The following is a 27,874-nucleotide window of genomic DNA, read 5'->3' on the forward strand; positions in this document are numbered from 1 at the left end:
CTTCTACATGAGAGAGAGAAACAGCTGCTTTGAAGATGCTTGTGCACACTTGTGCACAAACACACACACATACACACAGAGAGGAAGAGAGGGAGAGGGAGGAAAGAGAGAAAGGGAGAGAGGGGGAGAAGGAGGGAGAGAGAGAGAGAGAGAGAGAGAAAGAGAGAGAGATCTTCAGATATCTCAAGAAATGCACACTTTCAAAATTCAGACAAAGGCTCAAGTTCCCCCGGCATGTGGCTTGAACGGTAGATATTGTGTCTGGCACGGATGTCAGCGCAGGCCAGAAAAATGATCGGTGCATTAATGTGCTCTCACTTAGGATTCATCATTGGTGATTATTGATTAGGAGCCGTGTTCTGCTAACAGGCTCTCATGTTAATGAGAGTGGAACGGGGGGCAAATTACAGCATCCAAAGGCCAATTCCCAGGGAAGTTTCCTTGTTTATGCTTTTGAGTACTATGTTTGGCGTGATCTCGCCTAGGTTTCGTGGAATTACATGGAATGAAATGTTTAGAAAGTGGGGTAGTCCTTGATCACAGTGGGGACCAAAATTTTCTTTGCTAAAGGCAGGTAGTCCTCGACTTAACGACCACAATGGAGGCCAAAACCTATGTTGCTAAGCGAGAAATTGGTTGAGTTGAGTTTTGCCCCCATTTGACGACTTTTCTTGCCACACCGGTTGAGTGACTTACTGCAGTTGTTAAATTAGTGACTTGGTTTTTAAGTGAGCCTGCCTTCCCCATCGACTTGCTTGTCAGAAGGTTGAAAAAGGGGATCCTGTGACCCATGGACACGGCAACTGTCATAAAAGTGAGTCACTTGTCAGGCATCTGAATGTAAATCACATCAAGCCTGAAAAATGGCCGTAAGTCCCTTTTTTCAGTGCCGTTGTAACTTTGCATGGTCATTAAGTGAATTGCTGTAAGTCGAGGACTACGTGTAAGGTGGTTGTTAAGTGAATTATACTCAATTTTGTAGAATTGTAAAATCATGGAATAACAGACTTGAAAGGGATCTTGGGGGGGTCTTCTAGTCCAACCTCCTGCTTAGGCGGGAGACCCTACACCACTACCCACAGGGAATGGAGGTGTGGCTCCAGAGGTTGTGGAGGAGGCTGGGGAAAGACAGAGGCCGGCTGGTCACTCAGAGGAAGAACTAGGCCCATCCCCTCTTCATTGTAGGACACACAGGGAAGAACGGAGAAGGAAACAACTTGGCTTACGAGAGAGGAAGTGGCCATGATCCCTCTCATTAGTTGCTGCTGGGGAGAATAGTATATAGGAGAGACGGTTAAAACAGCGCTGCCAGAAGTAAAGCATGTGTTATTTTGGGCTGAAGTTATCTTGGTTGGCGTCCTTCCAACAGACTGTGCCTTGTTATCTCCTTGAAGTTGGTAATTACTTATCCTGTTCCGTTGTGAATTTTCCTTCATTGTAGTTTGTTTTGGGTTTTTTATTTCACCTCTGTCTGCTCATTAAGCTCAGATGGTATTGCTTTCTTTTAAAGACTATTTTTGAGTAGGTTTTATCTCCAACTGAGAATTATTGAACAGTGGGGCCTTGTTGGAGGCATTGAAGGACATTTATTTAGGTTTTGGATTTTGTTATGTTTGTGTTACACTCTGAGTCATCACACATCCATTGTTTCTTGTTCTGCCTTCAGGTGTTTTGGAGAATAGCTTAACTCCCTCTTCTTTGGGCAGCCCCTTAGATATTGGAACACTGCTATCATGTCACTCCAGGTCCTTCTTTTCATTGCCTGGTTAACTTGGTTAGTTAGTTGACCAAGCCAATTACCTAACTAAAACAGGGCTCTTCAAACTTGACAGCTTTAAGACTTGTGGACTTCAACTCCCAGAATTCCTCCTAAAGTCCTGTTAGCTCAGGAATTCTGGGAGTTGAAGTCCACAAGTCTTAAAGCTGTCAAGTTTGAAGACCCTTGAAATAAACTAAATACTTAAGTAAATCCTGGAAATTGGAACTTGTTTCTAATCCCCTTAAATAATAGCATAAATTTTTCCGAAACTGTTGGGTGAAGTTGCTTTGTCCCTCTTTCAAGGTCAACGTGTTTTGTGATTTGACCCTCAAAGTTTCAGACCAAAAAGCTCCCAGATGCTCAGCGGATCTTTTAAAGAAAACAAGCAACGGTGGTTACATGTAGTCCTCTACTTACAACAATTTGAACTTTAGTTCCAAGTTACAACAGCACTGACAAAAGTGACTCATGACCATTCTTCACTCTTACGGCCGTTGCAGCAGCCCCACAATCCCGTGATTTACATTCAGATGCTTGCCAACTGGTTCGTATTTATGACGGTTGCAGTGGACACGCGATTCTCCTTTGGTGACCTTCTGACAAGCAAAGTCCATGGAAAAGCCAGATTTACTTAACAACTGGGTTATTGAGTAATCAACTGCAATGATTCACTTAACAACGGTGGCAAGAAAGGTTGTAAAATTGGGCAAAACTCGGCTTAAGAACGGTCTCCCTTAGCAACAGATATTTTGGGCTCAATTGTAGTTGTAAGTTGAGGACTAACGTAGTAGTAATATGAGTAAGGAAAAGAGCGGGGAAGCTCATTCAGGCACGCAAGACCCTGTGTTGATAGCTTTAGAGTACAGTCCTTGACTTACAACCAATTTCGTCGCAACTATTTGAATATACTCCCCTAAAAGGGAATTGCAACCTGATTTTAAACTTCTGATGGTGATAGAGGTGGTATTCAGGAGGTTCTGACCAGTTCTGGAGAAGCGTTAGCGGAGATTTTGAGTAGTTCGGAGAACCGGCAAATCCTACCTCTGACTGGAGATTTTACAGTGTCCTTCCCCTGCCACGCCCACCAAGCCACGCCCACAAAACCAGTAGTAAAAATTTTTTAACCACGGCAGTGCTTCACTTAACAAATGCCTCCAGAAGTTGTAAATGCTTCAACACTGAAAGTTTGTAAGAAAGGATTGGATAACAATTTGTCTGAAATGGTATAGGGTTTCTTGCCTAAGCAGGGGGTTGGACTAGAAGACCTCCAAGGTCCCTTTCAACCCTTCTATTCTATTCTATTCTATTCTATTCTATTCTATTCCATTCCATTCCATTCCATTCTTTCTATTCCATTCCATTTTATCTCTTCTATCCTTGGCAGGAAAAGTAGGGCAAAACTCACAACTAATTTCTCACTTAGCCACGTAAATTTTAGGCTCCACTGTGGTAGTAAGTTGAGGACCACCTGTACCTACTTCTGAAGTTTGGGCCAACGAGCTGAGCTTTAAAGCTTGATCAGTCACGAATCACAGAACGCTGCCTGGTCCATCTTCTTGAGCTGATGGATGCAGTCAAGCGTTCGGACGTCTTAAGGGCTCCCAAGACAACAAGCTTAACCGATAAGCTGTGCCCTCGACTGTACTTAATTTGGAGTTAGACCGGTGTTAATATTTGCAGGAAGGGCATTAGCAATAAATACCTACTGCCTTCCTTTTGAGGGAAGCTTTACTGTTCACTGTTGTGGAACCAAAATTTTCTTGCCATGTTTGAGGAAAGGTGTTTTTTTAAGCAGGTCCAAACCAAAAAAAAAAACCTTTTTGGTCTTCCTCAGCGGGCACCATCTGGGGTGCGTTAGGACTCCGACTCCCACGATCGGCAGACATAGGCATAGCTCAAGGCTGAGAAAGTCTGGGAATTGCGGTCACTTGTGAATCGGATGGCATTGATTACAGATGCTGGCTTTTCTCTCTTCCTATAGATTTTAATTCCCTCCAATTACCTTGTGTTTCTGGTGCCTGCTCACCTGAAACGCCGACTTAAACTCTTTAAGAATGTTTTCCCCCCCATATTATATTATTTGGGTAAGTGGGAAAAAAGAAAGAAAGAAAAAAGACAAAGGAAAGGAATCCCGATTTCTGAGCTCCAGAAAGAGGCGAAAAACACGCCACCAGAAGTGCGTGGTGAAGATTTTGGACAGCATCGGCTTATGCCTTGGGAACGAAACCAGAAACTGGCTTTTTGGGTTGTGGGGGGAGCATCCAATACCAATAACTGCAAAACGCTTCCCTTCTCTTCCACAGACACACCCCCGCCACCCAACACACACAAAAAGCATTAAATGGTCAAAATCTTCACCTCTTGTGGATGCGGTTGGTTGGTTTGCAGGCCAGATTCTGTGCGCGCGCGTGTGTGTGTGTGTGTGTGTGTGGCTGTGCTGATGCTGGAGGGTTGCCACTGCCCCTTCTGGGTTGTGAAGGATGGGGCGGGAAAGAATTGTGAAGTGGAAAAAACAGGTGTTGGTGCCAAAGCGAAGCTGTGCCAGGCTGATCCTTCTGCTAAATGAGACAAGAAAGGGCAGCCTAGTCACTCCTCACTCCCACCTCACCCTCCAAAGTGGGCCTGTCAGGGTCACCTTTTAAGTAATCTGCATTTAACCCTCAGTTTCTGCAGCCTCAGGTAGACACCGGGAAATCAACCCCCCCACACACACACACCTTTTCAGCCTTCTCACTGTATGGGTAGGAGCTCGACTTCAGTCAGTCTCGACACAATTTTGAGGCTTTTCTTGCCACGCTTGTTAAGTGAATCACCGCCATTGTTAAGTTGATAGCACGGTTGCAGAGTGAATCTGGCTTCTCCATGGAAGGTGGTAAAAGATGATTACCGTCATTAATATCCATGTTTCCCCGAAAATAAGACCCAGTCTTATTTTCTGGGCTCTGGAATAAGCACTAGGGCTTATTTGGGGGGAATGTCTTATTTCCCCCCCCCCAATGTATGGGAGGCCCACTTCTTCCGCTTGCTTGCCACGGGGCGTACTGCCCCACGATGCACCAGTGCCACCCATGCCCCAACACCTGCTCTGCCTCACGGAAGCAGCTTCAGCAGCCCATCCAGCAGGATCCCGTGTGGCCACCAGCCCACTTCTCGGTTGACCGACTGTGCAGGTGCTTAAGTAGGGTTTATATTAGGCACATGCGTAAAACATGCTAGGTCTTATTATCAAGATAGGTCTTATTTTGGGGGAAACAGGTATGAGTCAGTTGCCAAGTGGCTGGATTTTTGATCACGTGACCATGGGGATACTGCAATGGTCATAAGTGTGAAAACGGTCACAAATAACCTTTTTCTGCGCTGTTGTAACTTCGAATGATCACTAAATGAATTTTTGTAAGTCGAGGATTACCTATATAATGTTTCTGCTGTCTCCTTTGCACCCTGAGAAACTACGGAGGGTCCTTCCTGAGTATTTTGCCTCACCCATTATCCAGCTGTGGGCTAGGTGGTCTCTTATCTAACTGTTCCTTAGGCAAGATCTCTTCGGCCGTCTCCCAAGGTCCTTCTGCACGTACCATCCCACCTGCCAGTCTGGTGTTACCACTCTGACCTGGGTCCAGAACAGTTGCTGGCACTGGATGTGTCTGGTTTAATGAAAAGTAGGACTACGGGTGACATGATAGCAATCTTCCAATATTTGAGGGCCTGCCACAAAGAAGAAAGGATCAAACTCTTTTCCAAAGCACCTGAAAATCAGGACAAGAAGCAACAGATGGCAACTACGGAGAGAAGCAACCTAGAACGAAGGAGGAATTTCCCGATAGAACAATGAATCAGTGGAACAATTTGCCTCCAGAAGTTGTGAATGCTCCAAAACTGGAAATGTTTAAGAAGAGATTGGACAACCGTTTGTCTGAAGTGGTGTAGGGTTTCCTGCCTAAGCAGGGGGTTGGACTAGAAGACCTCCAAGGCCCCTTCCAACTCTGCTATTCTAAATTCTAGAGTCAGTGCCCTGTCCTGATATATTATTGTCCAAATGAGAACCAGGAAGTTGGAGCAGTTTCCAGGGAAAGGTGTCCAGTTTGGGCAGCTAAGAAGCTGCTTCAATTGCCGTGCCGGCTATCAGCGAATCCACCTGAGATTTTGCAGACCCGCGGAGGTTGACTCAAGTTCCCCGAGCTGCGCAGAGACTTGTTCTCATACCCCAGAAAGCCTCTCAGCTGTCAGCGCGAGGCCAAACCCTCGGATTAGGTTGCATTAAAGCCGAACCAGCCTCCTTTTCCGTGAGGCCGTCAAGAGCATTACGGAGAACTGTAATGGAGGTGCGGAATATGAGGCCGCAGATCAGAGTTTCAGCCCGGAGATAAATATTGATATTAAGGTTGTCAGATTTGGCAGGCTGATACACCACGCCAGCCGGGAAATCACTTGGCCTTGTCTTCAGGCTGCTTTCCAGCCCATCTGTTGAAATCCTGCCCGGCTTTGCAGCTCCTTTCGTCCTGCTGTGCTCCTGACTGCAGGTGATGACTTTGGTTCGCTTTCCAGCTGGGAGTTTTTGCATTTGGCCGTAGTGCTCGGCAGACCTTCCAGGATCTGCGCGGCTCTCAGGAGGGATGTTCACCTCTGGAAAAAAAAAAAAAAAAAAAAGCGTGGCTCGGGGTTGTTTCTGCTATCTTGTGTAGACTTCTCCGGCTGCGGGCACGATGATTAATAGCAAGGTTGGAGTCAGCAAGGGGTACCTTTAAGTCACAGCAGCCTTAAAGGGCCGTGACGCTTTCCTTGTCTGGCTCCCGCGCGCTCGCAGGCCTTCCTCGACTTACGACTACAATTGAACCCAAAGTTTCTCTTGCTAAGCAAGATATTGATAATAAGCACTTAGCCATAGCACTAGCACCAGGGCTGGGCTGCTGGAGGGTTTGCAAGGGTCCGGGAGAGCCCCTAGCTAAGATTCTGTGCTGTTTGGAGAACCCACAAACCCCACTCCTGGCTGGCCCTGCCCCTCCCCTCTCCTCCCCCCTTTTCCAGGAGTCCCCATGTGGCCCATTTTGGATGCAGGTAAGTGGAGGGGGTGTGCGGAGGCTCAGAGAGGGCAAAAAACAGGCCTCCTGGAAGCTCAGGAAGGCCAGAAAAGGGCCTGTTTCCAGCTTCCATAGAGCCTCCGGAGCCTGGATGGGGCCGTTTTCGCCCCCTCCGGAGGCTCGAGGAAAGCCTCCGGAGCCTGGGGAGAGCAAAAATGCCCCCCCCCCGCTGCAGTGGTACAGAAGGCCAACCTGGCCACACCTACCATGGCCACACCCAATTTTATGAGCTTTTTTGCCACTGTTGTTAATGAATCAGTTGCAGTTGATTATTTAATAATGCAGTTGTTGAGTAAATCTGACTTTTCCATTGACTTTGCTTGTCAGAAGGTGCTGTGGTTCATCGGCAGCAGGTACGGATGGCTGAGGTCTGTGACAGCTAGGACTTGGATGAGGGGCCTACGTGTGATTCAGGGATAGGACCAGGACTATCGGAAAGTGGGGTGCTGCCTTTGAAGGTTGTAGAATCTGGCAGCAGTGATGTAGCGGGACTCGGGGGAGCCTGTGGTCAGTGCGCGTATGCGCAGGGCTGCTCGAAGGATAGAGAAGCTGAAACAGCACGGGCGATTCAGGAGTAAGGCTGGAAGGTGATCGCCCCTCCCATAAGGGATAAAAGCCAGCCTTCGGGGTTGGCTTCTTTGCAGGAAGCAAAGAAGTCCTTTCTACTCAAAGTCCTCGTTGAAGCCCTGCTTACTCCAGTTTGTTTTTTGAAACCTCTGGCTTTGGGTGTTTATCTGCAATTAGTCTTTTGTTCTTGGCAGCCTTTCACAATCTTGGAAGGGCTTGCTCTTATCTGGGACAATTAGTTTTGAATGACTCTTGGCTGTGAATGCACAGAATTCACAGTACTGCATTAAAAAGGTTTGCTTTTATGCATACTTTGTGTTTGTTTGATTTGAACAAGGCTTGGGTCAGAACAGAAGGTCACAAAAGGGGAATCACGTGACTTTGGGACACAGCAACGTTCATAAATATGAACCAGTGGCCAAGTGTCTGAATTTTGATCACATGGCCGTTGGGATGCTGCAAAGGTCGTAACTGTGAAAAACGGTCATCACCTTTTCCAGTGCCATTGTAAGTTTGAATGGTCACTAAACAAACTGTTATAAGTCGAGGACTACCTGTATTTTTGTCCAGACGCTGGTTCCTGTTATACCTTTGTTGCATTTGTAGTGGCTTTACTTCCTATAATTCAAGGCCATGCTTTCTGCCCTCTACATCTGTATGCAGAAACCTCTGAAAATTGTTAACACTTCACAGTCAAATAACTTTGTGCAATTTTCTTGGCAACACTGTTGAAATCCTTTCTAGTATTTACGGATTTTTTGTTTAATTCCCACTTATTCCAGTCTTGGGATTTTCTAGTGGTCTCCCATCCAAGCAGTAAAAGATTAATTTTTCTCAAAATCAGCCACTGTAGCACAAGAGGAGGGCTGTGCGATTCTTAAACAATCTATTTTTCCCCATTTTTTAAAAAATTGTACTTCAATCGGAGTAAAGTCAGATTTCAGTTTTGTCCTGATATCATTTAGGACGCGGCTGCCCAACCTTGGCAATTTTAAAATTTGTGGACTTCAACTCCCAGAATTCCCCAGCCAGCCAGGAGTTTGATCCTGACTGGCTCAAGATTGATTCATCCTTCCATCCTTCCGAGGTGGGTAAAATGAGGACCCAGATTGCTGGGGGCAACAGGCTGACTCTGTAAACCGCTTAGAGAGAGCTGTAAAAGCACCGTGAAGCGGTATATAAATCTAAGCGCTATTGCTATTTAATTTTCAAAACAGAAAAATGAAGGTGTAAGTCTTTAATGTAACTTTCCCTGATCTTCTTCTTGTTGACTACAAGTCCCAAATTTCTCATCCACATGACCACTGACATAGAACTTGGCAGGAAATCAGGTTGAGGAAGAAATTGTTTAAAGGGGGATATAAATTGATCAGCATTCTTTTGCATTTCTCAATTTATTGTGGCGTGTTCTTCAGCCCCATCTTTTATACCCCAAATGGGTTTTAACCAGGAGCGTTTCTCAAATTAATTCCGGAGTTGGAACGTGCATAGTTCCCCACAGCTCTGAGCTCTTTCATGGATTCGCCCCCATCCCATTTCACTCTGGGAAATAGTTGTAAAATTATTGAATTTTGCTTCAGCTGCGAAATATGGCCGTACTTTGCCTGTTCACTTGAGATTGGATTAGGGTGATGAATAAATGTCATAAATACATAAAACTAAAAGAGGGGAATAAAATATGGGCAGCCGGACTAGCTTCTTCTTACAGCTGTCAATAAAAACATTTGCAAAACTCATTCTGTATTTTGCTGAAGGCTCTTGCTTCTTTTTAATCCTCTTTCAGGTCTTCTCAATTTACGTCATCTTTCACTTGTGTGACCCTTGTGTGAATGGGCTGATGACACCTGAGTAAGAATTTGCAAAGTAACACGTTGAAACATCTTTTGAGCTGCACATCATTGATAAGCACATTGGCCAAAAGAAGGATTGATCCTGGGTTGCAATAATTCCTCTCAACCACTAGTTGGCAGCAGAGATTTTGTTTCAGTAACACTTGCTGACATCTAGTGGTTCCATGGATTTTTGCCGCCCAAGTGCAGTTTTAAATGCAGGTAGTCTCAACTTATGAATGGTCATTTAGTGACCGTTTGAAGCTACGGTGGAACTTCACACAGTTATTTACAACCCAGATTCAACGTTACGAGGGCTGTCCCCTTTTCATTGCTTTTGGGGCACTCGGCAACCAGCCTGCATTTAACAGGTAGTCCTGGAGTTATGACCACAATTGAGCCCATAATTTATGTTGCTAAGTGAAACATTTGTTAAGTGGGTTTTTTGTCCCATTTTATAGCCTCTCCTTGCCACAATTGTTAAGTGAACCATTGCAGTTGTTAACTGAATTTGGCTACCCATTGACTTAGCTTGTCAGAAGGTCTCAAAAGAGAATCACATGACCGCAGGATAGTGCAACCGTCGTAAATATGAGTCCATTGCCAAGCATCTGAATTTTGATGATATGACCATGGGGGTGCTGCAATGGTCGTAAGTGTGAAAAATGGTCATAATTCACTTTTTTCAGTGCTTTGGTAACTTTGGTCACTAAATAAACTGTTATAAGTCAAGGACTACCCGTACTTGCAGAGAAAGGACTCTGTTTAACAACCACTGATTAAAAAAAAAACACCACACTGTTAGGCATGATCACATAATGACCCATTTAACAACCAGCACACTTAACGACTGAAATTCCAGGCACAATTAAGGTTATCAGTCAAGGATTACCTGTGGAAATGCACATCTAATTGCACTGAGATTTCATTTTTCTGTGTGAAGAGGATTGGTGTGCGAAGCTGTGCGAAGTTTGCTGAAGTAGCTAAATTACCCTGTTTGATTAAGACAGAAACAATAACCAACCTTATAAAAGACGGGATACCTTTTTAATAGACATTTTGCTGAAAATGGACAAAAGCGAATTGGTTATTTTGGGATTTACTGATTAAAAGGTGTTGTTTGTTGGAAGAATGGAACCATGTGATGTAATTACAGAGGGTGGAAATAGTATTAGCCAGCGTTGCAGCTGCTGCAAAGAAAACTGAAAAATGCTCCTTTTTTCTTTTTCTTTTGACCTTTAACATTTTTCTCTTTTCCTTCTATCCTTTCACATCGTTCTCCCAAAATTCCCTCTACATTTTTGTAGTTTTTAATTCAGTACCTCATCCTTCTTTGGAAAATGAATACAGTGGTACCTTGGTATTCAATTGCTTTGAAACTCATTGAATTTGCTACTCACCGCAGAATTTTTGCAAAATTTTGTCCCGTTACTCACTGTTTGTTTAGTTCCCAACACACAAGCTAGAACTTGTCGATGTTGGCTGTCTTGTGACTCACTATATTATTCCTTATGGGAAAAATAAATTGTTTGGTACTTATTGTTTTTGGTACTTGTGCCTGCTAGAACCAATTACTGAAACCACAGTAGCACTGTACATGAAAACAATGTTTCTTTTCTGCAATCATTTTAGCTTGGTGTTTCTGTAGGCTAACTCAACGTTTCTCAACCTTGGTGACATATACATATATATATATGTTGTCTTAAGTTTTTGCAGGTACTTACATGTATGGCATTCAGCTTTGTTCGGGTATTTTCCCACGTCGTTACAGTTGTGCTTTTAAAAGCACAACTATAAAGACGTGGCGAAATACTTGAACAAAGCTGAATGCCATACATACATACATACATACATACATACATACATATGTTTTCTTAAGTTTTCACGGGTACTTACATGTATGGTATTCAGCTTTGTTCGGGTATTTTCCCACGTCATTATAGTTGTGCGAACACTATACAGAAGCCTGATGATGGCAGATGAGATTCTGCCGAAACGTTGCTACAACTTTAAAAGTACAACTACAATGACATGGGAAAATACCCGAACAAAGCTGAATGCCATATATATATATGAGTAGGTAGGTAGGTAGGTCGGTCAGTCGGTCTAGGTGTGTTCGGGTCTTTTCCCGAACACACCTAGACCAACATACCTGTACCTGTGAAAATCTACGAAATACATACACCTAGATTCTTTTTTGTACAATTGTGACGTTTTATGCATATCGGCAAACACATGATAGATAGTTCCTTTGTTCCTTCTTTTCGGGGTTTATTCATGTGTCACAAGCTTGTCAGTGCATTTCACAAATCAAGCGAGCAAATGCAACCCACCAATCCTACCCCTTCTAATGGGAGTTTAACCTACCTTCTTTGTCTTATCAACACCTTCCTTAGTCTTACTCCTTGCTCCCGAGACCAAACGTAAACTCCGATAACCGAGACCAATTTCTAGTTTCTAGACAGAGAGAGAGAGAGACAGAGAGAGAGAGAGAGAGAGAGAGAGAGAGAGAGGGAGGGAGGGAGAGAGAGAGAAAAAAAAAGAGAGGAGCAATAAATGTGCAGCGGAATGAAAGAAAGGCAAAAATTCATTAACCTCTCCCGATCTGGCTCATTTGCATATTGTATTCCAATTGCTAGATTTGAAAAAGAGCTTTCGGCTTGCAAACCAGCAGGATTCAGTCTCTTTTCTCGGGGAGCTTAACGCGCCTCTCCATTCACAAATTCCTCCAACTTAAAGAACACGGTTTTTGCATTCTAAGTTAGGTCTTTGTCTTGCCATTCATTTCTGTTTCTCAATCCCTCTCATATCCTTTCATTCGGTGGGTTGATAATACCTTTTTAGAGGATGCCTTAGTTTTCCTGACCTCTTTTAAACAGCCTTGTTTCGACATGCACACACAATTTCAAAAGCAAACGTTTTCTTTTGGAGCAATGATGTATGTGTGTGTGTGTGGGGGGGTGGGGAAACCCAGATGTTCATTCAATTTGCAGTTTCTTCTTTTAAGGTGACTGTCCCAAAACAGGGTCTGTGGAGATTCTCAGTCATTCAGAACAAGGACCTCGGAGCGCTCATATCTAATGATCTGAGTGCTAGAGCTCACTGTAACAGCATTGCCAAAAAAGGCATTAAGAGTTGTGAATCTAATCTTATGAAGCTTCTCCTCCGGAAATATTGAATTGCTAACTAGGGCATTCAAAACGTTTGCTAGACCCATACTCGAATACAGCTCATCTGTCTGGAATCCGCACTGTATATCAGACAATTGAGCAAGTCCAGAAGTATTTCACGAGAAGAATACTACATTCCTCTGCTCACAACAGAATATCCTATATCACCAGGCTTGAAATTTTGGGCTTGGACAACCTTGAACTACACCACCTACGGTTGGACTTAAGCGTAGTACACAAAATTATCTGCTACAATGTCCTGTCAGTCAATGACTACTTCAACTTCAACCGCAACAATACAAGAGCACATAACAGATACAAACTCAATGTAAACCGCTCCAAACTTGATTGCAGAAAGTACGACTTCAGCCACAGAGTGGTCAATGCCTGGAATGCACTACCTGACTCTGTTGTTACATCCTCTAACCCCCCACTCCTTCAACCTCAAACTATCCACTCAATTGACCTCACGCCATTCCTAAGAGGTCTATAAGGGGCGTGCCTAAGTGCACAGTCGTGCCTACCGTCCCCATTTATTGTCCCCATTTATTGTACCTATTTCCTGTATTCTTACTCGTGTTTATACTTACACTATTATCTTGTAAGTGATTGACAAATCAAATAAATAAATAAATAAAATAAATGGTTATCCCAAAGGTCTTTTTTTTTTCAAGAGGCCACTGGACTTCCTTTGTTTTTCTTTGAAGGCATCTTGCTTCTCACTTCATCCAAGAAAGCTGAAGAAATTTCTTGGATGAGAAGCAAAATGTCTTCAAAGAAAAACAAGGAAGTCCAGTTGGCTTCTTGGAAACAAACACCTTTGCATCCCAAAACAGTGTTTCATTTTCATTCTCGATCCCTGAGAAGTTACAACTTACAGCAGTTTGTTTAGTGACCACTTGACCCTTCCAACAGCATTGAAAAAAGTGACGTGTGACCACTTTTCACATTCACGGCCGTTGCAGCATCCCCCTCGTGGTCACATGACCAAAATTCAGGCGCTTGATAACTGACTCTTATTTATAACGGTTGCAGTGTCCCGCGGTCATGTGATTACCTTTTGTGATCTCCTAACCAGCAAAGACGATCGGGAAGCCAGATTCACTTCACAACCGTTGTCGCTTAACAGGAATTCATATGTGAACAGTGGCAAGGAATGTTGTAAAATGGGACAAAACTCACAACAACTGTCTCACTTAGCAACAGAAATGTTGGGCTCAATTGGGATTGTAAGTTGAGGACTATCTGTACTAGAGTTCCTAATCATCTTGGATGATAGAAATCTGCTGATGAACATTTACTCAAGGAAGAAGCGTTCTTTTCAAAACCCCAAAACGGTGATCAGTTGTGTTGCTCATTTTCTGAAGTTCAGAATGAAAGAGATTCCTTGAAACAGAGGCCTCCAAACTTGGCAACTATAAGACTTGTGGACTTCAACTCCCAGGGAGTTGAAGTCCACAGGTCTTAAAGTTGCCAAGATTGGAGACCCTTGTGCTAAAAGACATGAGTAATTAAGTACCAGGACATCCCATTCAAAAAAAACAACTGCTCAAAGTAGGGTTGATTTGGATACAAAGAATGGGCTTAGCCCAAACTCAGTGAATGTTCATTGTAGTATGGCTGTATTACTATGATCCTTCTTATCTTCTCTAGTATCTTCTCCTATTGGTATCTTAAGATTATATTACATCGTTGTTTGAATGTACATTGAGAGCTTATGCACCGGAGACAAACTCCTTGTGTACCCAGTCATGCTTAGCCAATAAAGCTGTTCTATTATAATATATAATATAATATAATATAATATAATATAATATAATATAATATAATATAATATAATATAAATAACAACAACAATAACAACAACAACAACAATAATAATAATAATAATAATAATAATAATAATAATAATAATAATAATAATAATAATAATAATAGAATATTATATATTCTAAAAGGGATGCGGTAGCTCAGCGACTAAGACGCTGAGCTTGTTGATCAGAAAGGTCGGCAGTTCGGTGGTTTGAATCCCTAGCGCCACCTAACGGAGTGAGCTCCCGTTCCTTGTCCCAGCTTCTGCCAGTTCAGAAGCATGTAAAAATGCAAGTAGAAAAACAGGGACCACTTTGGTGGGAAGGTAACTGTGTTCCATGTGCCTTCGGCATTTAGTCATGCCGGCCACATGACCACGGAGACGTCTTTGGACAGCATTGGCTCTTCGGCTTTGTAACGGAGATGAGCACCGCCCCCAGAGCCAGAAATGACTAGCACTTATGTGCGAGGGGAATTTTTACCCTTATTCTATTCTATTCTATTCTATTCTATTCCATCCCATCCCATCCCATCCCATCCCATTCACAGGTTGATTTAGTTCTTAACGTTTTCTTATTTATAAAGATATACATAAGCAGGAAAAATTTCACTTGCATCTAAATATTGCTTTTCAACCTGGGGAATTCTGGGAGTTGAAGTCCACACAACTTAAAATTGGCCAAAGGTTGAAAAAAAAAACACTGATCTAAACTAAACTCCAAGAGTTGTAGATTTTATCCACGTTCATCTTTCCGCAAGCCTTGTCCCTTCAGGTCTCCTAAGGATTCCCCCATCATCCTGTAACTTCCTTCCTTCCCTTTGCTGCTCGTCATTGCCTTCTTCTCTTTCCTTCCACCTTTTCTAGCATTATAGATTTCTCCAAATAGCTCGGTCTTTGCATTGATTGACTGATTGATCATGTGGCCTCGAGTCGTTTTTGACTCCTAGCGATCACGTAGATGGATTTTCTCCAAGTCGATCTAACCCCCACCTGTTTTTCCCAGGTCCCCCAACGGTGTCCCAATCGTCGCTTTAACGGTTTTCTTCCTCCTTTCTGCTAGTCCTCCTGTAAAAATATAGAATATAGAATTGTAGGAGAATGGAGAATAGGACCGGGAAGGAAAGGGATGGGGTGGAATAGAATAGAATAGAATAGAATCGGTTTATTGTGATACAATATTATTATAATAATAGAATATTATAATAGCATATTATAATAATATTATAATAGAATAGAATTCTTCTCCTTCCTTTCACCTTTCCTAGCATTTTATGGATTTCTCCAGAGAGCTGGGTCTTCATATCACGTTTCTGAAGTAGAATAATATGAGCCTGATCATTTGTGTCTCGAGTGAGAACTCTAGATTGATTTATTCAACAGTCAGCCCACTCTCTTTCTAATTTACATCTTGCCATGTTAATCATGGTTGGCCAATAAAGCTATTCTATTCTATTCTATTCTATTCTATTCTATTCTATTCTATTCTATTCTATTCTTTCCTTATTCCTTATTCCTTATTCTTTGTTCTGTTCTATTCCATTCCATTCGATCCCCTCCCCTCTCCTCTCCTCTCCTCTCCCCCCCTCCCCTTCCCATTCTATTTCCAGAGCTTTAAAGCAGGAGTCTCCATTTGGCAACTTTAAGACTTGTGGACTTCAACTCCCAGAATCCTTCAGCCAGCTAAGTTTGGGGACTCCTGCCTTAAAGAGATGATGCTTGCTTTTATTTGGGTGATTTTGATTCCTGGAGTGTTAGGAACACACCTGATCCCCAAAACAAAACGTTGCATTCTTCCATTCTTTGTTGTTTATTATATTTTTAATCACTATTAAGGGGAGAAGTGTGTAGCACGGCCATTTCCCCCAGAACTGTGCACCCCACAAGGAAGGCTAATTTGAGAGAGAGTTACTCCATGACTACCTAATGGTTATAGTCCCTTCAGTCTATACAAGTAGCCCCCGATTTACAACAGCTAGTTTAGTGACCATATGAAGTTACAACAGCACTGAAAGAAGTGATTTATGACTGTTTTCCATACTTACAACCATTGCAATATCCATGTGGTCACGTGATCAAAATCCAGACCATTGGCAATGGGCATATTTATCACAGTTGCATTGTCCTGGGGTCATGTGATCACGAATTATAATCTTCCCAGCTTTCCCTATCAATAGGGGAAAGCCAGATTCACTTAATGACCACATGATTCACTTAATAAATGTAGCAAATAGATTAACAACTGTGACCAAAAAAAGTTCATAAAAAAGGTATTTAACAACTGCCTTGGTGATTACATCACCCCAGGGCAACTGTCATAAATATATGCCAGCTGCCAATTGCACAAATTTTGATCATATGACCATGGGGGAAGTTGCAGTGATCATAAGTGTGAGGACCACAAGTGTAAGCCACTTGTTTTTAGTGGCGTGTGACTTCAAACAATCACCAAACAAACTATTGTAAAAGTTGAGGACACTTAGATAAGATGCTGGCAATAAAACTTAGAACTTTCTATATGCAAAGCGCACTACGTTCCATGATCCTCGTTGTAAAACTAAACTTAGAACTTTCTATATGCAAAGCACACTACGTTCCATGATCCTCGTTGTAAAACTAAACGAAGATTCCAGTCCTCATGGTTGAGAATAAGAGGCCCATTTTCATCAAATGCAATGCTGTGATCTTGTTCCTTTGGGTGGCACAAGCGTTTTAGGCTGTGGATTATACTGGCAATTGTTCCTGGTGCCCCTATGTAGGTTGTGTCGTCGTACTTGGCTTACTGTTCCGTCTTGCCGCACAGTTTTTAATCCAATTTATAGAGGTTGGGATGTATGTTGCTCAATATATATCCCAACCACAATTGGAGCAGCCTATAAGCCCCATAAAATAATAATAAAAAACAGCTATAAGAAATGGAAAAAAATAGCTTTTTCCAACTCTACTTAGAAATATGGATTAATTCCAGGCGTGGGGGAGGGTTACGATAGCTGCCACAATTTAAGCTCTACCCCTTTATGTGCATGACAGGGCATGAAAAAGAGGCGGGGCTTCAGTCACACAGCTGCAGCTCCCTGTTTTTTTTTTTTAAAGGCGCAGATGCCTGAATTCCTTGTTAATATCCTCTCTAATGCCTTCTTTGCAAATGTGTAACAGAGACGCTCTCTAAATTCTCCTTATTTCTCCCTGGAGTTTCCTTTTCAAATTATTTGTTCCTTCATTTGTGAAGAAAAGTTGCTCCATTATGTGTTCTTCCTTACCTCTGTATTTTTAGTTCCTAATCTTGCGCGCAACGCAGTACATGATGGAATTGCTCTAGCGTTCCCTCTTCCTCTTGAGGGCCCCCCGAAAGGAAAATAAAACGGTTGGATCAGATTTATATATTGTATTCAAAATAACCTGATGTGGCATTTTAACAATATGCATCATTACAGATTTATTCTTCCCTCCGCAAATCCTTTGGGCAACCACACACCTGCTTATAGATTTGTTAGATTTATATCCTGACTGTGGTACAGGAGAGGATATACACATCACTCTCTCCTCCTACCATACTTTTTTTAAATAGAAAACAACCCTGTGAGGCAGGGACAATGACTGGCAGGGAGAAACTGGCTCAAATTCACCCAGCATAGTACTCCTCAACTTATAACCATTTGTTTAGAGACCGTTTGAAGTTACAATGGCACTGAAAAGGGGACTAATAACTTATGATCGTTGTAGCATCCCCATGGACACGTGATCAGAATTTAGATGCTTGGCAACTGGCATGTATTCATGACGGTTGGAGTGACTTGAGGTCATGTGATTACCTTTTCCACTCCTTGTAGGACTAGAACTCACCAGGAGACTGTGAGTTCTAGTCCTGCCTTAGGCATAAAAGCAGGCTAGGACTAGGTGACTTTGGGCCAATCACCAGGAGACTGTGAGTTCTAGCCCTGCCTTCGGCATAAAAGCAGGGGGAGGGACAACCGGAGGGGTAGCCGGCAAAAGGGGGGGGGGGGGGGGGGGGGGGGGGGGGGGGGGGGGGGGGGAGCAGGCTAGGTGACTTTGGGCCAATCACCAGGAGACTGTGAGTTCTAGTCCTGCCTTAGGCATAAAAGCAGGCTAGGTGACTTTGGGCCAATCACCAGGAGACTGTGAGTTCTAGTCCTGCCTTAGGCATAAAAGCAGGCTAGGTGACTTTGGGCCAATCACCAGGAGATTGTGAGTTCAAGTCCTGCCTTCGGCATGAAAATTAATTGGGTAACTTTGGGCCAATCGCCAGGAGGCTGTGAGTTCTAGTCCTGCCTCAGGCATGAAAATTAGTTGGGTGACTTTGAGCCAGTCCGCCTCCCTCAGTCCAATCTACCTCACAATTGTTGTGGGGAAAATAGGAGGAGGAAGGTATATTAGCTATATTTGCGGCCTTGAGTTAGTTACAAAATAAACAAACAAATAAAGCTGGGGCATAAATAAAATAAATAAATACTCACAGATTTTATAGAAATGTTTCTTTCCCAAAATATAAAAATAAAATGGAGCCACAATTGAATTGTTTGCACAGCCATTCTCCGAGATGTTTTTAGCTTCCCAGGACCGAGGCCAATAAGCTTGATAGTCTCCCATTCAAAGAAGAATCAGATTTGCGCCTTCTCAGCTTTGGAGTCAGACAAGATTAGCCAGACGAGGTTTCTTAAATGCACAAATCTTTTCATTTGTTTTTCACCTCTGATTCCTTCCAACCTGCTCTTCCCTCCCTCCCTTGCTACAACTTAGTTTAATTTTTTTTTTTTATTAGCTGATCTGCCATCTCACATTTCTGGGCTGTTATTAGTATTTTTTTTCCAGAGCAACCACAATCAAGCCACCTCATTAACACAGATCAAAAGGAGCCGTTAATGATTTATAAAGGTGCAGCGGTTTGGAGAAATTAAATAATTTAGGCCGTGGGTGTACGACGTAGCTCCCCAAAGATGGCATGGGAGTCGTTGTACACGTTGCCAAGCAGGGGGTCTTTTCTCCACCCACCTGAACTCACTTTGCTGACATTTTTTTCCTTCCACCTAACCCAGCATTTCTATTTCTCAACCTTGACAACCTTATGATGCGTGGACTTCAACTCCCAGAATTCCCCAGCCAGCTCTGTGCGCAGTCAAGATGGCAACAGTGGGATTTGCACAAAATGGTTCCTGTGGGTTGGAGGGATGAAATCGGGGACGCTTCGGAAGTGTGTAGTCATGCTTATCACAATTCCTCGTCTTCCTATTGATATTTTGAAATTTATGGCTATACAGGATCCTTTCATGAGGGTTTGCCACAAAGAAGAGGGAGTCAAGCTATTCTCCAAAGCACCTGAGGGAGGACAAGAAGCAATGGGTGGAAACTATCCAAGGAGAGATCCAACCTAGAACTAAGGAGACATTTCCTGACAGTTAGAACAATTAATCGGTGAAACAACTTGTCTCCAGAAGTTGTGAATGTGAGAAGCGACAATAATTAACCAGTAGAACTGTTGTGAATGCTCCAACACAATGTTTTTAAGAAGAGATTGGACAACCATTTGTCTGAAACGGTGTAGGGTTTCCTGCCTGAGCAGGGGTTGGACTAGAAGACCTCCAAGGCCCCTTTCAACTCTGTTATTCTGTATATATACAGTCACAAGTGGGAGGGGATGGGTGATAAGGAGTGATGACAAGATTAACAGTAATAGTAGTGCAGACTTTGTAATAGTTGAACAGGGTTGAGGGAATTATATGTTTAGCAGAGTGATGGATTTCGTGAAAACACTGTTCTTGTGTCTAGTTGTTCTGGTGTGCAGTGCTCTATAGCGTCGTTTTGAGGGAAGGAGTTGAAACAGTTTATGTCTGGGATGTGAGGGGTCTGTAAATATTTTCACAGCCCTCTTTTTGACTCATGCAGTATACAGGTCCTTGATGGAAGGCAGGTTGGTAGTAATTGTTTTTTCTGCAGTCCTAATCACTCTCTGAAGTCTGTGTCTGTCCTGTTGGGTTGCAGAACCAAATCAGACAGTTACAGAGGTGCAGATGACAGACTCCATCATTCCTCTGTAGAACTGGATCAGCAGCTCCTTTGAGCTTTCTGAGTTGTGCTTTTTGATGACGTTTTTGATGTTAGGTGTGCATTTTAGGTCATGTGATATAGTAGAACCTAGAAATTTGAAGGTCTCTACTGTTGATACTGTGTTGTCTAGTATTGTAAGAGGTGGTGGTATGGGAGGGTTTCTTCTAAAGTCTACCACCATTTCTATGGTTTTGAGTGTGTTCAGTTCCAGATTGTTCCAGTTACACCACGAGGCAAGTTGTATAACCTCCTGTCTATATGTAATTGTTCATAATAAGGATAGTCCTCATTTAGCAAGCACAATTGGTACAGCAACTCAGTTGTTAAATAAAGTAGTTGCTAAGTAAAATTTGTGAAAAAGTTGTGTTCTTCGTTTAGCTTTCCTTTGCGTTACAGACCAGGAAAGGTTGTAAAGTTACGTTTTCATCACTGTTCTAACAGCAAATGGTTGTTAAAGACTAAACAAGGTTTACTTATTATGAGAATAATGGCCGATCTAGTTACCAACTCTGCGCCTCAGCATTCCCCAGATGATTTTCTGAAATGCAACAAACTACAAAGCTCATCATTCACACTGCTCCCAGTCTCTCTTTCTCAAACTGTTCTACCTTACAAGATTGTTGTGGAGATACACTGTAGGCAGCTTTCAAGCTCCTTAAAAATTAGACAGACATCTCTGGATATCCATACAAATATTCCTCAAATTACAACAACTATTAAGAGAAGTATTTCTGTTGTTAAGCAAGGCAGTTGTTAAGTGAATTGTACCTGATTTTACAATCTTTTTGCCGTAGTTGTTAAGTGAATCGCTTCCATTGTAAAGTAAAGCATGCGGTTGATCAGTGAATTCAGCTTCCCCATTGCCTTTGCTTGTTGGAAACTGGCTGGGAAAGTCACAAATGAGGATCACCTGACCCCGGGACATTTTGGGGCTTTTTCAGGGCATTTTTGGCCTGAAAAATGGCTGAAAATGGACTGAAAAATGGACTGAAAATAGCCCCCAAACAAACTGAAAACACCCAGTTTTTAGCCTGTTTTCAGGCCGTTTTTTGGGCTGTTTGCAGGCCCTTTTCTGGCCTATTTTAAGCCTGTTTTGGGGCCCTTTCCAGGCCATTTTTGAGTAAAAAATGTCCCCAAAAATGCCCTAAAAATGGCCTGAAAAACAGGCTGAAAAATGGGCGGGGGGGGGCAGCTAATGGTGGAATTTGCCGTTTCGCCGAACTGCGCCTAATCTTAATTACCAGTTCACGAGAACCGGTCCCAAGTGGAAGCAGCCCACCTCTGACTTTGAACAGTCACTAAATGAATGGTTATAAGTCAAGCACTGTCTGTATAATATGCTTCCCAAAGTCATATTGAGTCGGGGGATCAGAAGCTGAGGACATAACCTCCAACGGTGGATCAGTTCCCAGAACATCCTTTCATCACCAAAAACTCAGCCCTCACATTTGCATAACATGTGAAGCTTGTGGCTTTTAACTAAGTTTCTGGCGGCTTCGTGGCTTGTAAGAAGCCAGCCTTTGTGTATGTATGTGCGTAGGAGGGTAGCTTATGGTCTGAGGCACAACACGAACCCAGAAAGTGGGCTAATTCAGGAATTGGATTAAAGATCTTAGGCCAACCAATCTGTGGTTTGTTTCCACCCCCGTGTTTTTTTTTTTTGGGGGGGGGGGTATCAGCCGTAGTTCATCGCCACAATCTGAAGCATTCAGAAATCAAGCTGAAAAAAAATAACACTAGCAGGATTGTGCTTTGCAAAAAGTTCAGACACACCTAGAATACAAGTAGTCCTCAGCTCACAACCACAATTAAACCCAACGTTTCTAGGGCTATGTGAAGTGAGTTTTGCCCTATTTTATGACCTTTCTTGCCACCGTTGTTAATCGAATCACTGTGGTTGATAAATTAGTGACACGGTTGTGACGTGAATCAGGCTTCCCCGTTCCTTTGCTTGCCAGAAGATCGCAAAAGGTGTTCACATGATTCCAGGGACGCTGCCACCGTCGTAAATAGGAGTCAGCTGTCAAGCATCGGACTCTTGATCGTGTGACTGTGGGAGTGGTGCGGTGATTGTAGGTGTAAAAAATGGCCGTTAGTCACTTTTTTTCAGGGCTGTTGTAGCTTTGAAGTGTCACTAAATGAATCGCTGTACAGTCAAGGACTGTAGTGTTTCCTCAGCAATGTGAAGATGGGTGGACTTCAACTCCCACAATTCTCTAGGCCAGCATAGCTATGCTGGCCTAGGGAATTCTGGGAATTGAAGTCCATCCATCTTCACTTTGCCAGAGGTTGAGAAATTCTGCTCTAGGAAAACTGATGCTTTTAATTTTGCAGCACTCTGTGCTTTTTGGAGGGGGAAAAGCAAAAAAGAATATAGGACTTTTGGTTTGAAAAACGCCCTTTTCCTACTGGGCCAAAGCAGCCATTCTCCCTCCCCACCTCCCCTCCGCCTTAGAGCTCCACTCCCCATCGCTCTGCTCCGCTGCCATTTAGCAAAGGACTAATTCACCGAACCTCGTCCTTGCTGGCAGTAGAAAATAGCATTTCAGCAGGGATTCAGTGGCATTTACAAGCTCTGTGCTGAAACCTAGCTAAGTGGGGGGCATAATAGCCAGACTGAGTCTTCCCCTCCACTTCCCTCATCCTGCATTTTTCCACTTCTCCTTCCAGCCATTTCTCCCCCTTCTTCCAAAGTTGCTTAACTGCCATAGCATGCAGCTATTTTTGGCCTAAAATCGTAGTTCTCAATTTTTATTTTTATTTTGAAAACAGTTTTATTAGTTTTTAAAGACAAACAAAACAAACAAAACATAAAAACATCCAGCTTTCTTTCATAAATATACAAACAGTGTGTCGGTTGATTTACCAATTTTTGTGCATCCATTTCGTAGTCTCAATTTTTGATCATTTTTGTCCGGTTCAGAGGTGGGTGCCTTAAATAAAACTGGTCCTACCTATCCCATTCCTCTGCCTGCTGAAATAATTTATATGTAGATCAAATAAACATCCCGTAAAAGCATCCCTTATACTGCAGTTTGGGGGTGTTGGTTGGAAACCAATGGAAAAATAAACTTTAAAAAAAATTCAAACCACTGCTTAAAACTGGAGAGGGGCCGTTTTACCACAGATTTTAAAAGTGATTTTTTTTAAAAAAGCGATCTGATAAAGATTCTCTTCCATTTCCTCCTTTGCAATTTCCCCTCAACTATGCTGTATTTAAGGAAGATCTTTCTGAGGAAGGTTTCCTAAACAGATCCATTTTTCTTGAGGTAGGTTTTCTCAGGGAAGGCTTTTAAAGTTTGCCGATATTTCCACAATGCATAATTACAGTTTGCCGCAATTTGTATACCTGGCTACAGCCTCGACTTATTAATTTTTAAACCGTTTTTATCACCTGGATTAAGCTAAAGCCCACATCTCAATGAAAGCTAAATGGAACTTCCATTTTTTCAGCCAGTCTGCCACTTAATAACCAGATATCCTGGCTTTCTAAGTTCCGTTGCTTTCTAAATTTGTTGGACTACAAACTTCATCATCCATTGCTGAACAGTCAGGTCCTGCTGGTTTATCAAGGTTGCAAATTTATCTGGAAGACGCTGAGCTAGGAAAGGCAGGTTTAAGTGTTATTGTTACACCTTATTATTCTATCCCAGGAATAAAGTATTTTTTTAAAAAAAGATTATTTAGTGCTATTTTTCCTTTTTCATACATATTCTAAATATTAAAAAAATTTTTTTCATATTTTTGCATCTTACCAACTTGTTAAAGGGAGAAAAAGTTTTTGTAAGTGAAATGAAAGCAAAGGGACATTTAAATGAGGTTGTAAAGCATTTCTCAGCATAGCAGTTCAAATAAATCATCTCTAAACTAGCAAAGGTCCATGTGAAGTTATTTGAGGTAGTTATTTTCCGGGCTTGAGTGCAAAATATGGACTTTTCAAGTTACTTTCCTTCTTAAGATTGGGTGACTGATCCCTCATAGTGTATATATATAAACACACATACCCTCCCTTCCTCCCTCCTTTCTTCTTTCCTTCCTTTATTTCTCCTCCGTCCCTCTTTTCCTTTGTTCTTCTTTTCCTCTTTCCCTTCTATTTCTTCCTCCCTCTATTCCTTCCTCTTTTATTTTTCCTTCCTCTATCCTTCCTTTCTTCCTTCCTCTTTTTCCTTCCTTTCATTTTTTTTCTTCCATCCTCTGTCCTTCCTTCCTCCCTCCCTCCCTCCCTCCTCTTCCTCTTTAAAATCAAGGCCTATTCACATGGCCCTCAAGGCAGCTGAGCTTTCCCCAGGAACTACATACTACATACAAAGGCAGTCCACCAAGGCGAGGCAGGGAAGAAGTGAGCAAGCGATTGGAAAATAAGCTTACGTTCGCTCGGTGTGATGCCCTTTGCTCCTTCATCACTGCCAGCAACCAGCCAGGCTGGGGGATTAATGCAGAAAACTGTCACAGTGTTAGCAAATGATTTGCCTTCCAAGGCTGAGCCAAGGAGCGATCAGTGCCGTAATACGCCAGCAGCCTTTGACTCCTGCAGACAATGTTTTTGTTTTCGGATCCTTTTCTTTTATAAACTGTTCTCTCACATTTGGTTTGTTCGGAGAAGAATGAGGAATGGCTTTGCTAACACATGGATAAAAACTCAGTAATGATGGACGCAGTCCTGTCTCCTGATCCTTCTTTTCTGTGGACGAGAAAACATTTATAATCCTGCGCTATTCTGGTGCAAACGCTGTGCCGTTTGATAACAATGGACAAAAATAAATAACCAGAAGCAAACAAAGCAATGTAATGGCCTCATTACCCAGCAAAGCAGGATCCGGAAAATTGAAACTAAAAACTTTCTTTACCGTTCCTGCCTAAATATTTGAAAATACCACTTTATAAATGCCTTGGTAAAACCACTTGGAAGACTGCATCCAGTTTTGCTCGCCACGATGTAAAAACAGATGTTGAGACTCTAGAAAGTATGCAGAGAAGAACAACAAAGACGATTAGGAGGCGGGAGGCTAAGACAAATAAAGAACGGTTGCAGGAATTGGATATGTCTTAATTTAATGGAAAAGAAGGACCACGGTTGACAGGCAATCTTCCAATATTTGAGGGGCTGCCATAAAGACGAAAGGCTCAACTTATTCTCAAAGCGCCAGAAGGCAGGACAAGAAGCGACGGGTGGAAACTAATCAAGGAGAGAAGCAACCTAGAACTAAGGAGGAATTTCCTGACTGAGAGAACCATTAGCCAGTGGAACAACTTTCCTCCAGAAGTTGTGGATGCTCCAACACTGAATGTTTTTAAGAAGAGATTGGAGAGCCATTTGTCTGGAATGGTGTAGGGTTTCAGGCTTCCTTCAGAACATTAAAATGACGTTTACAATGAGAGTGAAGGCTTCACCACAGGATAATTTTGGCCTTCGGGTTTATTCACAGACATTTCTTTGTCAGCTTCCCCAAAAGAAGAATGCAGTTTTCTAGTAGCATCTGCTGTAACATCTGAAACTACTGGGAAGCGTCCTTTGTCACGCCAAGAAAAACAGTGGAGTTCAACCAAACTCAGCATCTTTCCCGAGACTGGATAATAACAAGAAATGATCGTAACGGCTTCGATGTTGTGCATGTGATACAAAAAGCACAACTTGTTTTTCATTTGCAGGACGTTGCTCAGATAAGTATGGGACAACCCGAAGAGCTTCTGAGTCAAAGCCAACTGTTTGAGACTCCCAACTCTTTTCTATTTACTCAAAGCGGATCCAATTTTCACCTGTTCCTGGATAGTCCCACTCTATTCTCAATCTGTTGGATGGAAGCCAAAGGATGCCAAGACACAAATTTTGTGATCCTGGCTTTTATGGATCTGTTAAATATGCTTGGCAGGTTCATACCGTTTTACCATTTGTGGCTGAGCAGGAAGTCCCCTTTTCACTGGATTTATTTTTCAAATCAGAGACAGCCTGCTGTCCACTCAAGGCTGTTGGCTTTGCAACAGAGAAGCAGGATTTGGAGGGGGGTCCTTAACTCGTCTCTGCTCCTCCAGTTGTCCCTTCATTTTCCTCCCAAGCTTCCCCCACCCCCGCCACATCCCGCCAATCTCCTGCAGGGTTCTTGATACGTTTGCAGTGTTTTTATTATGTCAAATCTGGCCAAACTGTGCATGACTTACAGCAGGGGTGTCCCCTCAACTCCCGGGCTGCAGCCAGCTACTGGGCCGTGACCTATTTGGAACTGGGCTGTGAGAGAGCCCAGACTGATACGCACGCACAGGTCAACTTGTGCGAGTGGTGAGCTGGCGTGCATGCGCATGCGTGCACATTTCCACTTGCAGTAAAGCTGTCTGCACATGCGCGTACATGCTGGCCTGCCACTCATGCAGCCCGGTTCCCCGCTCCCTCCCACCAACACTCCCATCGCCCATTGCTCTTCTGGGTTCCAGTGCATGCATGCTCACCAGAAACTTGGAAGACCAGGTGTCCAGTGCGCATGTGTGTGATGGAAACTGGAAGCTCAGCTTCCCAGCGCATGCATGCGCACTGCGAGGGAAATTGCTCTTCCGGTTCCTGGTGCTCCTGCCTGTGTGCACGCTAGGGAACTGCTCTTCTGGTTTCCAGTGCTCCCCTGTGTGTGTGTTCGTGCTCCCATTTTGGCACTCAGTGGTTCACCAACACTGTTATAGGGTAATTGGGTCATCATAGAGACGGAGAAGATGAGGAGAGTAAAAGCACTTTTTCAGACTCACCAATTTTATTAAAAGGTGCGGGTTGGGCTTCCTTTTGATTTTTTTTTGCTACCACAAATGCTACTCTACGTCTACAACATTTATGCCTACAGCAGGGGTCTCCAACCTTGGCCACTTTAAGACTTGTGGACTTCAACTCCCAGAGTTCCTCAGCCAGCAAAGCTGGGGAATTCTAGGAGTTGAAGTCCACAAGTCTTAAAATTGCCAAGGTTGGAGACCCCTGGCCTATAGAGGTAGTCCTCAACTTACAACCAGTCATTGAGACATTGTTCCAAGTTACAGTGGCACTGAAAAAAATGACTCACAACTGGTCCTCGAACTTACAACCATTGCAGAATCTCCACAATCGGAATTCAGTTGCTTGACAGCTTGTATGACTGCAGGACGCTTTATTGTTGTTAGTTGCAAAGTCTTGTCCAACCCATCGCGACCCCATGGACAACATTCCTCCAGACCTTCCTGTCCTCTACCATCTTCTGGAGTCCATTTAAGCTCATGCCGACTGCTTCAGTGACTCCCTCCAGCCACCTCATTCTCTGCCGTCCCCTTCTTCTTCCTTTGCCCTCCATCGTTCCCAGCATGAGGCTCTTCTCCAGGGAGTCCTTCCTTCTCATTAGATGGCCAAAGTCTTTGAGTTTCATCTTCAGGATCTGGCCTTCTAAAGAGCAGTCAGGGTTGATCTCCTCTAGGACAAAGGCCAAGCAACCCAAACATGCAATCAAATGACCACGAAAAGGGGTTCAAAGTTCCAAATCTGGGTTGTAAATAGCTCTGGGATAGTCCATCGTAACTTTTGAATGGTCACTGTGTGGCTGGTCGTAAGTTGAGAACCACCTGTATGCATCAGGCACCAATTCTGCTCGATTTTC

General features: G+C 43.1%; 1 protein-coding gene and 2 long non-coding RNA genes across 3 annotated transcripts in view; 2 read left to right on the forward strand and 1 right to left on the reverse strand.

Annotated features, from left to right (window-relative positions):
* LOC148128384 (uncharacterized) overlaps positions 1 to 27,874 on the forward strand; it is a 604,018-nt gene that overhangs the window by 450,888 nt on the left and 125,256 nt on the right. The gene's annotated exons all lie outside the window — the stretch shown is intronic.
* Positions 1 to 27,874, forward strand: part of EFNA2 (ephrin A2) — a 272,818-nt gene that overhangs the window by 147,224 nt on the left and 97,720 nt on the right. The window lies entirely within an intron of this gene.
* On the reverse strand, positions 8,584 to 27,681 carry LOC148128388 (uncharacterized). Its single transcript, XR_015741306.1, has 5 exons — positions 24,645 to 27,681; positions 15,207 to 15,281; positions 11,601 to 11,690; positions 10,126 to 10,226; positions 8,584 to 9,248 (listed from the first exon to the last, which is right to left on the reverse strand). It is a non-coding gene; the product is annotated as an uncharacterized LOC148128388 (long non-coding RNA).

The sequence above is a fragment of the Pseudonaja textilis genome, chromosome 1, assembly GCF_049901715.1.
Source record: "Pseudonaja textilis isolate UNSWEBS1 chromosome 1, rPseTex1.2, whole genome shotgun sequence".
NCBI classification, from domain to species: Eukaryota; Metazoa; Chordata; class Lepidosauria; order Squamata; family Elapidae; genus Pseudonaja; species Pseudonaja textilis.